The following is a 13,846-nucleotide window of genomic DNA, read 5'->3' on the forward strand; positions in this document are numbered from 1 at the left end:
AACACAGCTTATATTACATGTACTTTCCGTGGAAGCCTGCATTTTTTTCGCACGACGGGATCTTTGCCGTCTTTTTTCATATATTATAAATATAACTAGAGCTATCACTAAAGGTGATGAATGTACACCCCCCCCCCCCCCCCCCCCCACACCCGCGCATGCACTGACACAGTACATTGCAATTTGACGCACACAAGATTGCATAATTATGTGGACTGTATGTATATAGACTGTATGTATACAGTACAGTAACAAAAAACAAAGTCCCATAACTATGCAGAATATTTATCTAAAAGAATGTAACATGCACCATGCACAACTAGGGTTGGTACTGATCACTTGTGTGAAGTTTCATTAACTTGTGTGCAAGGGTTTGGTAGATTAGGCACGCACAAGATTGCATATGCAGACTGTATATACATACTATGTTAACAAGAAACAAAGTCCCATAACTCTGCAATTTTTGTCGCTGAAAGAACGTAACATGACCCATGCACAACTTCTGTTGTTACTGATCACTTGTGTGAAGTGTCATTAAATTGTGTCAAGGGGATGAGGAGAGATGGTGCGCACAAGATTGTGTCTATGTATATAGTATAGTAACAAAAAAACAAAGTCCCATAACTCTGCATTTTTTTTTTCTAAAAGAACCTAACATGCCCCATGCACAACTACTGTTGGTACTGATCACTTGTGTGAAGTTTCATTAAATTCTGTCAAAGGGATAAGGAGAGATGGTGCGCACAAGATTGCCTCTACGGACAGACGGATAGACAGACAGACAGACAACCTGAAACCAGTATACACCCCCCCCCCCCTCTTACAACTTTGTTGTCGGGGGGTACAAATATGTAAGAAGACTAAAAAATATGCACAATTGTATATGATCCCTAGTAGTGATAGTAGTGAAACGATTAGATCAAGTGGTTGTCGCTAATGATGTCAGGTCACCGACAGTTGTTGGTTAAGCACTTGACTCGTTTTCGAAACCAAACTTATTTTAACTTTTGGTTTATTGCTTTTTTACATCTAATATCAAAGCATTCAGTGCTGTATCCAATAATAATAACTTCCTGCAAAGAAACATTCTATTGACATTCTGCTTGTCCAACATAGAGATAACTGGATAGCTGAAAATATCATACGAGAAGGCAGAAAATACGATATACTTGGTATTGGTATTAAAAGATGACCAATCGTAACCGTTAAAATGCTATTTCCCTCCCCCCCCCCCCCCCCCCCCCCCCCCCACGTAAATTCGGTTGCATGTTTTCTCTGATTGAAAATTATTTGCGTGAAGATTCCACCCATTACACATGTACGTGCAGCCTACACTCGGGTTTTCGAGCGGTATACTTAGAGAATGCCGATATTAGACTTAAAGGTACTTGGTACAAGTCGTTTCGTTTATTTTGTTGTCGTAACCTCACACATAAGTCATATTTACACGACATAAACATCCTATATCATTTTAGACTATATGGCAATTATGTACCCAGTTTACCGTCAGCTGGTATGTATTAGACTCTGAGAAGGGAAAGCATATATTATATGTAGCCGGTCAACCTGCTGGGTAAAACTATGTAGACAGTGTCACACCAATATGAGATGTGTATATTAATCGTCATGTTTAGGAAGGACAAAGTTTCACTGAGTAACTTCAGTTAACATTATCGTCGTCATATCTGAAGTATTTTGCACCAACATTTGACTGGAATTTAGTAAATATTCACAGAAATTTGCAATAAGGTCTTCAATTTCAAGTCGGTTGAATTTTTCATAAGTTATTGACCTTTGATTTCCAACATTTTTAATCTATAGAGTCATCCAAAGTATTCCTGAGCTACCCTTAGATGAAATACATAAATCACAGAAACATGCTAGAGGGAATGCGCATATTATGTGCGTGCTTTTTTTCAACAACTACTTAACTTCTAAGAGACCTCTTCTGAGATTTAACATCTTAGACGAGGTATGTGTCCTATATTACAGTCATATTTTTTTTCTTTTTTCTTTCTTTTTTTTCTTCTTTGATTTTCGTATATTCATATTATCCTGTTTGATCTTATCTTATACAATTATTATAATTCAAAATCGTAAACACACATAACTTAAGGTAATATGCGCCACCTAACGAAAGTCAACGGACCGTTATGAAATTTTGCCGAATCAAAATTGACGATATTTCCGATTGACTGGTATTTTTTTCATTTTTCTGTTTTTCTCCATTTTGCTGCTGTAAATCTTCAAACATGGCCACTAACGTCATTTTTTCAGCAGAGCGCAAAATGACGTACTTGACTGGTTTTTCGATTATCGTTTTTATATACAACTAAAAAATGGCAAAAAATCTTTATTTTTCAAGTTTATATTAAAATTATCTCTCCAGTGATATATAATTTGTCATGTTTATTTCAACGTCACATCAGAGGCAAGCGATTTATGAACGCATAATACGAAAAACTGACGTTGAGATTCACCCAAAATTTCGCGTAAAAACGCCTATATCTTAAAAACTGTGAGATAGCTTTTTGAATAAATTTCAACAGAAGTACAAAATTTCAATTGCTATCGATTCCTTAAAAGAAAAATGGGGGTCACCGATTTAGATTTCGCTCTATTTACCGTTGCGCTTCCCCTACCCCCAGTAAAAAATAACGACGTTTTCATACTTATTTCGTAAATTTCCATTAATTCAAATTCAGTGTCTTCTTCTGTTGGTGGATATAATGAAATAATATCAGTTTCTGCTGTTGGATATAATGAAATGATATCACAATAATGATAAAATGAAGACGTTTTTTTTGTTTATTAAATTTTTCAAACAGATGAATGTTTTCTAGAAAATGTTCTATACATGACAAACAGACATGTTTTATTACAGACAATTTTTCCTAAGTGCCTGTGCACTCTATATAGTATTTCGAAGAGTGCGCAGTTAATGATTCCATCTTTACATAGAAACAGTTTACAGAAATTGAGATTACGCATACAGTACTCTAATGAGGAGAGAAAGGAATTTGTCCCATAAGTTTATTTAGGGTGTTAAGAATCACATGTACCTCCAAGACGTTCACACTGCAAAGTTTCGCTCGTGGTACTTTTGATTAATGTTTAGTACTTTAACAAAATACTTGTTTTGTTTATATATCCCGGTAAACAAATGTTACAAACAACACCGAGGATAGTATGCGCCTGATATCAGAAGACGCAGGTTCATACATGTGCTATATATCCCGACAAAATTATAAACGTCTGCTGGAAATTAAGCAGTAAATTGAATAAAATGCTCACAAAACGTGAGCACGGCTTTATGTATTACCCTATTTTATAATTTAATTTTATACTACAGTCTCCATTTTATTTTCTGGCCACATTTGGTTAATTAAACTATCTACCGTGCGCATGCTTTCAATGCCTTTAAAATGAGACATTTAAAATTGTGGCATTTGTATGGTTTGAACCTACGTCTCCTGATATCAGACGCAAACTTTCATCGGTGTAGTCAATCTAGATGACGATCTTAACATTTGAGCCAAGCCATGAGAAAACCATCCAAGTGCGTTTGTGACCAGCATGGACCCAGACCAGCCTGCGCATCCACGCATTCTGGTCATGGTTCATGCTGTTCGCTAACAGTTTCTCTAATTGCAATAGGCTTTGAAAGCCAACAGCATGGATCCTGACCAGACTGCGCGGATGCGCATGCTGGTCGCAAGGCCACTATGTTGGTTTTCTCATGGCGCGGCACATTTATGTTTTGACGTTTAAGTGACAGATATTGGACAGTCACTGTAGTAGCATGAATGACAAAGCAATTAAAATATAAAAAAAGAATGTGTAAGAACAAAGAATCAGTCTTTATATATCCAAACTGCACTTTTAGCCCCGATAATCTATTGTTTTAATAGAACCTATGTAAAAACTGCACTCATTTATCGAAATAACTGCATTTAAAGACCGCACCGTCTTCTGTGTTTTCTTATAAACCATTTTATCTTGTTTACCTCACACGAACCGGCCAACTGAACTTCCGGCGGGATAGTTCGAACTTGTACCTGTTTCCTCTCCAGATAACGGTTTGTGTACACAAGTCACGTGCAGAATTATTTTCTAGAACGGTTCCTTTTGTCCCTATCATGCGTTCGACAGAATACCAAAGTAAGATAAAAATACACTGACATGGAAATATCCAGTACTGGCATGAAGCATACCTGCGTGAACATAAATTTAAAAGTCAACGAAGTCTAAGATGAACACCAAAATATCCGGAAATAGAATCTCTTTAAGATTGACTACACACATTTTGCTTAGAACTTTAACATTTGATGTGCTTCACTTTTCTGCTAAGGTTTTAGCGTTTTGACAAATGTTTTTAATTTTATTAAATTTAAACAAAGTTTGCTTAAGAATTGAAGCTGCAACTACAAATAAAAATCAGCGTATTCTAGGTGAATACAACTTTCGGCTAAAATGCACTTTACCGATACGTATATCCTGTTTCAATAAAAAGGACTCTTTGTGTTTCTGTGTCATGTATAGTAGAGCAATTTCCTGAAATTATTCATTTATTTCAATAATTTCATTTAATCATATCTTCTTTTTATCATTACTGGAATTTAATAGCATTATATCCACTAACAGAAACAGAAACAGAAACGGAATTAAAATCTATGAAAATTTACGAAATATGTATAAAAACGTTGTTATTTTTTACTGGGGATAGGGGTAGCGCCACGGTAAATAGAGCGAAATCTAAATCGTTGACCCCCATTTTTCTTTGAAGAAATCGATAGCGATTGAAATTTTGCACGCTTGCTCAAATTTATTCAAAAAACTATCTGACAATTTCTGAAATATAGGCGTCTTCACGCAAAATTTTGGGTAAAGCTCGACGTCAGTTTTGCGTGTTTTGCGTTCATAAATCGTTTGCCTCTGATGTGACGTCGAAATAAACATGACATATTATATATCATTGGAGAGATAATTTTAATATAAACTAGAAAATAAAGAATTTTTGCCGTATTTTAGTTGTATATAAAAACGATAATCGAAAAACTAGTCAAGTACGTCATTTTGCGCTCTGCTGAAAAAATGACGTTAGTGGTCATGTTTGAAGATTTACAGCAGCAAAATGGAGAATAACAGAAAAATGAAAAAAATACCAGTCAATCGGAAATATCGTCAATTTTGATTCTGCAAAATTTCATAACGGTCCGTTGACTTTCGTTAGGTGGCGCATATTACCTTAATCAAAGATCACGGTTTATTAGAGTTTAATTTAGCTCCGCAAAATAATTACAGTATTTCGGCGGTGTTTATCAAGCCCTTTAAATGTAATCGTTTTATCAAGATAAAAGGTATCATATTGCACATATTGTTCGTTTTTGTTTTGTTTGTTTTGTTTGTTTTGTTTTTTGTTGTTGTTTTGTTTGTTGTTGTTTTTTTTTTTTTTTTTTTTTTTTTTTTTTTTTTTTTTTTTTTTTTTTTTTTTTTGGTGGGAGGTCTTTTTCCACGTGTAAATCTTTGATTAGAATAAGTTTCAAAACGAATTTAGGGTTTAAACTGTTGAAATGTTTTCATGTTTTTATCACAAACTTAGTAAGTAAGTATTATATTCATCATAAATAACAGTAAATATGATCGCATTGTTCTTCCAGTTTAATAAACTCTTAAAGGCGTTAAATCGCAAGGGTAAAATCTGAAAAGTAGATCCCTCGGAAGCACCGAGAACAAAGCAAACAGTGAAAATTGCAGACTCGGTTTGATTGAGTCTGTACATGAGCAGTAATGGAAAATGCAACACTGCCCACGCCCCCTAACACCACACTTGATGTAATTGTAGCTGTAGATTGGGATCTAAAACTATTCGGTTCAAAAGCACCTGGAGTGCTTATGTTGTATTGTTACTTGTCTTGCCTTCTCAAAATAACATTTGTCTTATCTTATCTTATCACATTCATACCTGAATATAATACGCGTAGTTTACGTCAAAGGTTTCCTGTGCTGTTCATTATCTATGAGTCCTATAGTCCTATATTTACATGGAAGCAAGTGTATATCAGGATTTGAATCGCATGCAGTAAAGCGCTCTGGGCGCATGTACTTTTTCTCTAGTATTTTTGTTTATGGTGTACAGTCTCGTAATTAACCTTCACCCAGCTAAATTTCTAAAATGGACTGGACCATCATCAATTTGGGTAGTACCATTTGTTATTCGAAGGAATGTTTATTGAAAATTTACTGACTGAATAGCGAACAGTGCAGACCATGATCAGACTGCAAGGATGTGTAGGCTGATTTTGGTCTGCACTGGACGGAAAGGCAGAATAACTTGCCGCCAGTAGGCTAAAGGTTAATCACTTGTTTGAGAGCTTATCTAATATGGAAATTGTTTCATTTGCACTGTCTTGTTTAACCAGATGAAAATTGAGAAAAAGAAAGGTTGGCATGCCTAAAACGTTTTTAAACCTCCAGTCACCTTAATATAGTTTACTGATCGTGGCGGTGCGACAGTTTTCAACCTGCTTTTAGTTCGTTTCTAATTATATACTAATATGTTGTGTACACTGGAGTGTAAACTCGTGGTGTTACTTCTTATACCTCCCATATTTTATGTTTCCTTACTCAAACTTTACACACACTATACATCCAACTCCTTCCACCACTTATCATTTTTAATGCATTTGATATAATCAATGTATATCTAAGGGCATTCGTCTACCTTGTCTTTCCATTTAAATTTCTATCCGTGGTTGCCCTACCTTGAGGTGTGTGGCCCCGTTTTTGTTGACACACATTTTGACTTAATTAATTTATGGAACTCGCTTGCAAAGGATCGAATAATTGTTTTCATCAATTACCCACGGTGTTTAAACGATTTAAGTATCAGTATAATGTTTTCTTTACATAACGTTTAACTCTTGCGATATTTCAATGGGAAATGAAACTTAACCAAAAACATAATGAAATATTTCATTTTAAACTTTCAATTCTGTTTCTCTTTATGGTAGTTTTGCACGCAGGATTACCGGGGGAAGTTACTGCGTAGTATCATTTATCCGTATAGATAAAATAAAACCAGGATCATTCGGCGTACGGAAATTAATTTTTTTTTCAGAATTAATGGCAACCCGTGAGTAAATTCATTTTAAAGGCTTCTGTGCTTTTTAAATACACTCTTTTTCTATGAAAACTTGCTTGAAGTCAAAGTTTTCTTCAATTCAGTTTCAGACTATCAAGCACACGGCCCAATTTTCATTATTTGCCGAATTTTCTTAGTATATTCTGAAGTTTTGATAAATGAGAGTTTAACAAAATTTTACAATGTGGAAAAATAATGATACAAACGTGCAGAGCTACCTTAAAACTTATACGTTAAACAATATTGTTAATCAATTTGCTATGGGTGTATTCAATTGTTAGATAGCATGACGACAACATATACCCTGAGCAAACCTTTCTTAGAAAGAAATCTGCTTTACATCTAAAGCCTTTAGATCACATGATGAAAGATTTGTTTTTGAGACGGCGCGTCCTGGTGCGAACTTTGCTAAATGTGAATAGCACTGAAGTATTGAATCAAAAGACATTTCTCCTCAGTTTCTTGTAAAGCTCTATTGAGCTGCTGTTTATATTATTAGCTTTTTACTCCTGTTTAAACACTTTTAGAAAAAGGAATAATAACGATTTAATGCGTTTTGAAATACAATGTATCCTAATCATCTAAGTTGCACGTAATACATGACAGTCGTTCAAAAAAGCATAAAAAGGGTTTAATTTTCTTTCATTTACTTAAAACTGTTAAAAGAATAATACTTTATAAAACAGTTTTTCTTGTGCGAAACAAATAAAATAACTCTCATCCTACGTCTGACATTTAAATGTTTTTATACTGAAGAAATTATTGTACCTGATTCATAAAATACTGATTTTAGAGTATCTTATTTATGATTTTCCATGTTTTATAATGAAAAAAGAAGATCCATAGTGCACAACAGAGTATTTTAATTCTGATTTTCTATGTTTTTCAATAGAGCAAAGAGATGCATACTGCTTCTGCAAGTATACTTGTCCCAAAGCACAGGCGCGGAAATCTTGTTCAACCTAAAACACATTACTTCTGTTTACTTCTGACACCGAATATATTTAATTAACATTTACGAAAACAATTTTGAATATATTTTATATTTACCTTGAGCACATGGTCCATATTAATATCAAATGAAGCTCCAAATTTGGCACGAATGACGTTAGACGAGGCTTTTATACTTATGAATCAGGAAGAAAAAATAACTGGTTGTTTCGTATTTAAAATGTATTCAAATGAATTATCAATACATAAATTAACTGGCAAGGATACCCTTAAAAAGAGTTTTAGGTAAAATTTCAATCTTGCTCGATTATGTGATGATAATGCTGTTGTTGCTGTGTTTCTGAAAATGTGGATGATGATGATGATGATGATGAAGCTGTTTGTGGCATTGATTCTTATGAATTAAGCAAACAGAGATTGCAGAGCTAGCTCTTTAACTTGTGTCGAAATTCAATACTTATTACAAATTCAATAGAATAATTTAATGGTGAGAAAAATTAAACTGCAGTTGTATTAATTTCAATTTTTTTCAAGCATACATTAATTTTACTGGTGCAGAAAGCTATTATAAAAAGAGCACGTGTTCAAAACTGAAATGATTAAATTCTGCAATAGATAATGCGTAAGATCATAAATATTTTAAATTAATTTGATCAACATTTCAACTTGGAACAGTGTCAATGATATACTAATGTGAAGGACCAAATCATTCAATTAAAAGACAATGCAAATAAAGATTATATGACGATAACATCAATCGGTTAAACCAACGGTTCCAGTTAGTATGGCATAAACAATTAAATACTTATAGCTGTCTGCTAAAATACATTTACAAATTTTATAACTGGGGGGTATATAGTATAGAGACACTAACGTGAAATATACAGTCGCGTTTGGTCTGCTGTTAGTTGGTATACATTCTTCCATTCGTAATTATCGCATGTATGCCTTAAAAATGAACTGCACAAAACACAAAATTCGTGTCTCTAAACCTATGTAAAGATTGATAATGCCTATTAATCTTGTTATTGATGACAATTTCTCCTTTCGTAAATATTGTGTGTTTTGTTTTCTTCTTCTTTTTTAACAAGTTATGCTAAAAGGACTACATTGATACACCACACCTTTGATATTCAACCATTTACAGTTGGAAACTAAGAAATCGTCATGTTTAATTGTTCATACTCATTGTGAATATTCTTTGTAAGGTATGTATCTTCATGTTCAATTGTATTGTCTGTGATTTTTATATTCATGATTCATTGTATTGTCTGTGATTTCTATCTTCATGTTTCATTGTATTTTCCATGATTTGTATCTTCATGTTTCAGAGTATCGTCTGCGATTTGTATCTTCATGTTTCATTGTACTGTCTGTGATTTGTATCTTCACGTTTCATTGTATTTTCTGTGATTTGTACCTTCATGTTTCATTGTATTGTTTGTGATTTGTATTTTCATGTTTCACAGTATTTTCTACGATTTTTATCTTCATGTTTCATTGTATTGTCTGTGACTTGTATCTTAACGTTTCATTGTATTGTCTGTGATTTGTATCTTCATGTTTCATTGTATTGTCTCTGGTTTGTGTCTTCATCTTTCATAGTATTGTCTGTAATTTGCATCTTCATGTTTCATTGTATTGTCTGTTAATTGTATCTGCATGTTTCATTGTATTGTCTGTGATTTGTATCATCATGTTTCATCGTATTGTCTGTGATTTGTATCTTCACGTTTCATTGTATTGTCTGTGCTTTGTATCTTCATGTGTCATTGTATTGTCTGTGATTTGTGTCTTCACGTTTCATTGTTTCGTCTGTGATTTGTGCCTTCATGTCTTCATGTTTCATTGTATTGTCTGTGATTTGAATTATCATGTTTCATCGTATTGTCTGTGATTTGTATCTTCACGTTTCATTGTATTGTCTGTGCTTTGTATCTTCATGTGTCATTGTACTGTCTGTGATTTGTGTCTTCACGTTTCATTGTTTCGTCTGTGATTTGCATCTTCATGTCTTCATGTTTCATTGTATCGTCTGTGATTTGTATCTTCATGTTTCATAGTATCGTCTGTGATTTGTATCTTCATGTTTGATCGTATTGTCTGTGATTTGTATCTTCAAGTTTCACTGTATTGTCTGTGATTTGTATCTTCGTGTTTCATTGTATTGTTTGTGATATGTATCTTCATAGTTCATAGTATTGTCTGTGATTTCTATATTTATGTTCGTGTTTCAAAGAATTCTCTGCGATTTGTATCTTCATGTTTCATTGTGTTGTCTGTGATTTGTATCTTCATGTTTCATATAATTGTCTGTGATTTGAATATTCATGTTCGTGTTTCAAAGTACTGTGTGCGATTTAAATCTTCATGTTCCATTGCATTGTCTGTGATTTCTATCTTCGTGTTTCAAAGTATTGTCTGTGATATGTACATTCATGATCGTGTTTCAAAGTATTGTCTGCGATTTGTATCTTCATGTTACATTGTATTGTCTGTAATTTGTATCTTCACCTTACATTGTATTGTCTGTGATTTGTATATTTATGTTTCATTGTACTGTCTGTAATTTGCATCTTCAACATTCATTGTATTCTCTGTGATTTGTATCTTCATGTTTCATTGTATTGTCTGTGATTTTTATCTTCATGTTTCATTGTATAGTCTGTGATTTGTATCTTCATGTTTCATTGTATTGTCTGTGATTTGTACCTTCATGTTTCATTGTATTGTCTGTGATTTGTATCTACACGTTTCATTGTATTGTCTGTGATTTGTACCTTCATATTTCATTGTATTGTCTGTGATTTGTGTTTTCACGTTTCATAGTATCGTCTGTGATTTGTATCTTCATGTTTCATCGTATTGTCTGTGATTTGTATCTTCCTGTTTTACAGTATTGTCTGTGATTTGTATCTTCGTGTTTCGTAATATTGTTTGTGATTTGTATTTTTATGTTCTTGTTTCAAAGTAATGTCTGCGATTTGTATATTCATGTTTCGTTGTTTTGTCTGAGACTTTAATCTTCATGTTTCACAGTATTGTCTGTGATTTGTATATTCATGTTCGTGTTTCAAAATATTGTCTGCGATTTGTATCTCTTCATGTTTTATTGTATTGACTGTGATTTGTATCTTTGTGTTTCATATTATTGTCTGGTATTTTTATATTTATGTTCGTGTTTCAAAATATTTTCTGTGATTTGTATCATTGTGTTTCATAGTATTGTCTGCGATTTGTATCTTCATGTTTCATTGTATTATCTGTGATTTGTATCTTCGTGTTTCATAGTATTGTCGCAGATTTGTATATTCATCTTCATGTTTCAAAGTATTGTCTGCGATTTGTATCTTCATGTTCCATTGTCTTGTCTGTGATTTGTATATTCATGTTTCATTGTCTTGTCTGTTAATTGTATCTCCATGTTTCATTGTGTTTTCTGTGATTTGAATCTTCATGTTTCATACTATTGTCTGTGATTTACATCTTCATGTTTCATAGTATTATCTCTGATTTGTATATTAATCTTCCTGTTTCAAAGTATTGTCTGCGATTTGTATCTTCATGTTTCATTGTATTGTCTGTGATTTGTATCTTCGTCTTTCAAAGTATTATCTGTGATTAGTATCTTCATGTTTCATTGTGTTGTCTGTTGTTTGTATCTTCATGTTTCATTGTATTGTCTGTGATTTGTATCTTCATGTTTCAATGGGTTTTCTGTGATTTCTGTCTACATGTTTCATTGTATTGTCTGTAATTTGTCTCTTCATGTTACATTATATTGTCTGTGATTTGTGTCTTCATGTTTCATTCTATTGTATCTGATTTGTATCTTCATGTTTCACAGTATTGTCTACAATTTGTATTTTAATGTTTCATTGTTTTGTTTCATTGTATTTTCTGTGATTTGTGTATTCATGTTTCATTGTATTGTCTGTGATTTGTATCTTCATGTTTTTTAGTATTATCTGTGATTTGTATCTTCATATTACATAGTATTCAATGAGATTTGTATCTGCATTTTTCATAGTATTGTCTGTGATTTGTATCTTCATGTTTCATTGTATTGTCTATGATTTGTATCTTCATGTTACATTGTATTGTCAACGATTTTTATCTTCACTTTTCATTGTATTGTTTGTGATTTCTATCTTCATGTTTAATTTTATTTACTGTGATTTGTATCATCATATTTCATTGTATTGTCTGTAATTTGTTTCTTCATCTTTCATTGTATTTTCTGTGATTTGTATCTTCATGTTACATTGTATTGTCTACGATTTTTATATTCACGTTTCATTGTATTGTCTGTGATTTGTATCTTCATGTTTAATTTTATTTACTGTGATTTGTATCTTCACGTTTCATTGTATGGTCTCTAATTTGTATCTTCATATTTCATTGTATTGTCTGTAGATTTTGTATTCATGTTTCATTGTATTGTTTGTAATTTGCATCTTCATGTTTCATTGTATTGTCTGTGATTTTATATCTTCATTTTTCATTGTATTTACTGTGATTTGTAACTGCAGGTTTCATTGCATTGTCTCTAATTTTTATCTTAATGATTCATTGTATTGTCTATGAATTGGGTATTCATGTTTCATTGTATTGTCTGTAATTTGCATCTTCATGCTTCATTGTATTTTCTGTGATTTGAGTCTTCATGTTTCATTGTATTGTCTGTGATTTTTATCTTCATGTATCATTGTATTGTCTGTGATTTGTATCTTCATGTTTCATTGTATTGTCTGTGATATGTATCTTCATGTTTCATTGTATTGTCTTTGATTTGTATCTTCACGTTTCATTGTATTGTCTGTGATTTGCATCTTCATGTCTTCATATTTCATTGTATTGTCTGTAATTTGTATCTTCATGATTTATTGTATTGTCTGTGCTTTGTATTTTCACGTTTCATAGTATCGTCTGTTATTTGTATCTTCATGTTTCATCGTAGTATCTGTGATTTGTATCTCCATGTTTCACATTATTTTCTGTGATTTGTATCTTCGTGTTTCATAGTATTGTTTGTCATGTGTATATTTATGTTCGTGTTTCAAAGTTTTGTCTGCGATTTGTATATTCATGTTTCATTGTGGTGTCTGTGATTTGTATCTTCATGTTTCATAATATTGTCTGTGATTTGTATATTCATGTTCGTGTTTCAAAGTATTGTCTGCGATTTGTATCTTCATGTTTCATTGTATTCCCTGTGATTTGTATCTTTGTGTTTCATAGTATTATCTGGTATTTGTATATTCATGTTCGTGTTTCAAAGTATTTACTGTGATTTGTATCTTCGTGTTTCATAGTATTGTCTGTGATTTGTATCTTCATGTTTCATTGTTTTGTCTGTGATTTGTATCTTCATGTTTCATTGTACTGTCTGTGATTTGTATCTTCATGTTTCAAAGTATTGTCTGCGATTTGTATCTTCATGTTTCATTGTGTTGTTTGTGATTTGTATCTTCGTGTTTCAAAGTATTGTCTGCGTTTTTTATCTTCATGTTTCAAAGTATTGTCTGCGATTTGTATCTTCATGTTTCATTGTATTGTCTGTGATTTGTATCTTCATGTTTCAAAGTATTTTCTACGATTTGTATCTTCTTGTTTCAAAGTATTGTCTGCGATTTGTATCTTCATGTTTCATTGTATTGTCTGTGATTTGTATCTTTGTGTTTCATAGTATTGTCTCAGATTTGTATATTCATCTTCATGTTTCAAAGTATTGTCTGCGGTTTGTATCTT

General features: G+C 32.6%; 3 protein-coding genes across 7 annotated transcripts in view; all 3 read right to left on the reverse strand.

Moving 5' to 3' along the window:
* The window catches only part of LOC123542089 (uncharacterized), a 226,890-nt gene that overhangs the window by 199,668 nt on the left and 13,376 nt on the right, over window positions 1–13,846 (reverse strand). The gene's annotated exons all lie outside the window — the stretch shown is intronic.
* The window catches only part of LOC128550914 (scavenger receptor cysteine-rich type 1 protein M130-like), a 91,383-nt gene that overhangs the window by 67,860 nt on the left and 9,677 nt on the right, over window positions 1–13,846 (reverse strand). The window lies entirely within an intron of this gene.
* The window catches only part of LOC123542087 (uncharacterized), a 166,002-nt gene that overhangs the window by 54,920 nt on the left and 97,236 nt on the right, over window positions 1–13,846 (reverse strand). The gene's annotated exons all lie outside the window — the stretch shown is intronic.

The sequence above is a fragment of the Mercenaria mercenaria genome, chromosome 19 (genome assembly GCF_021730395.1).
Source record: "Mercenaria mercenaria strain notata chromosome 19, MADL_Memer_1, whole genome shotgun sequence".
NCBI classification, from domain to species: Eukaryota; Metazoa; Mollusca; class Bivalvia; order Venerida; family Veneridae; genus Mercenaria; species Mercenaria mercenaria.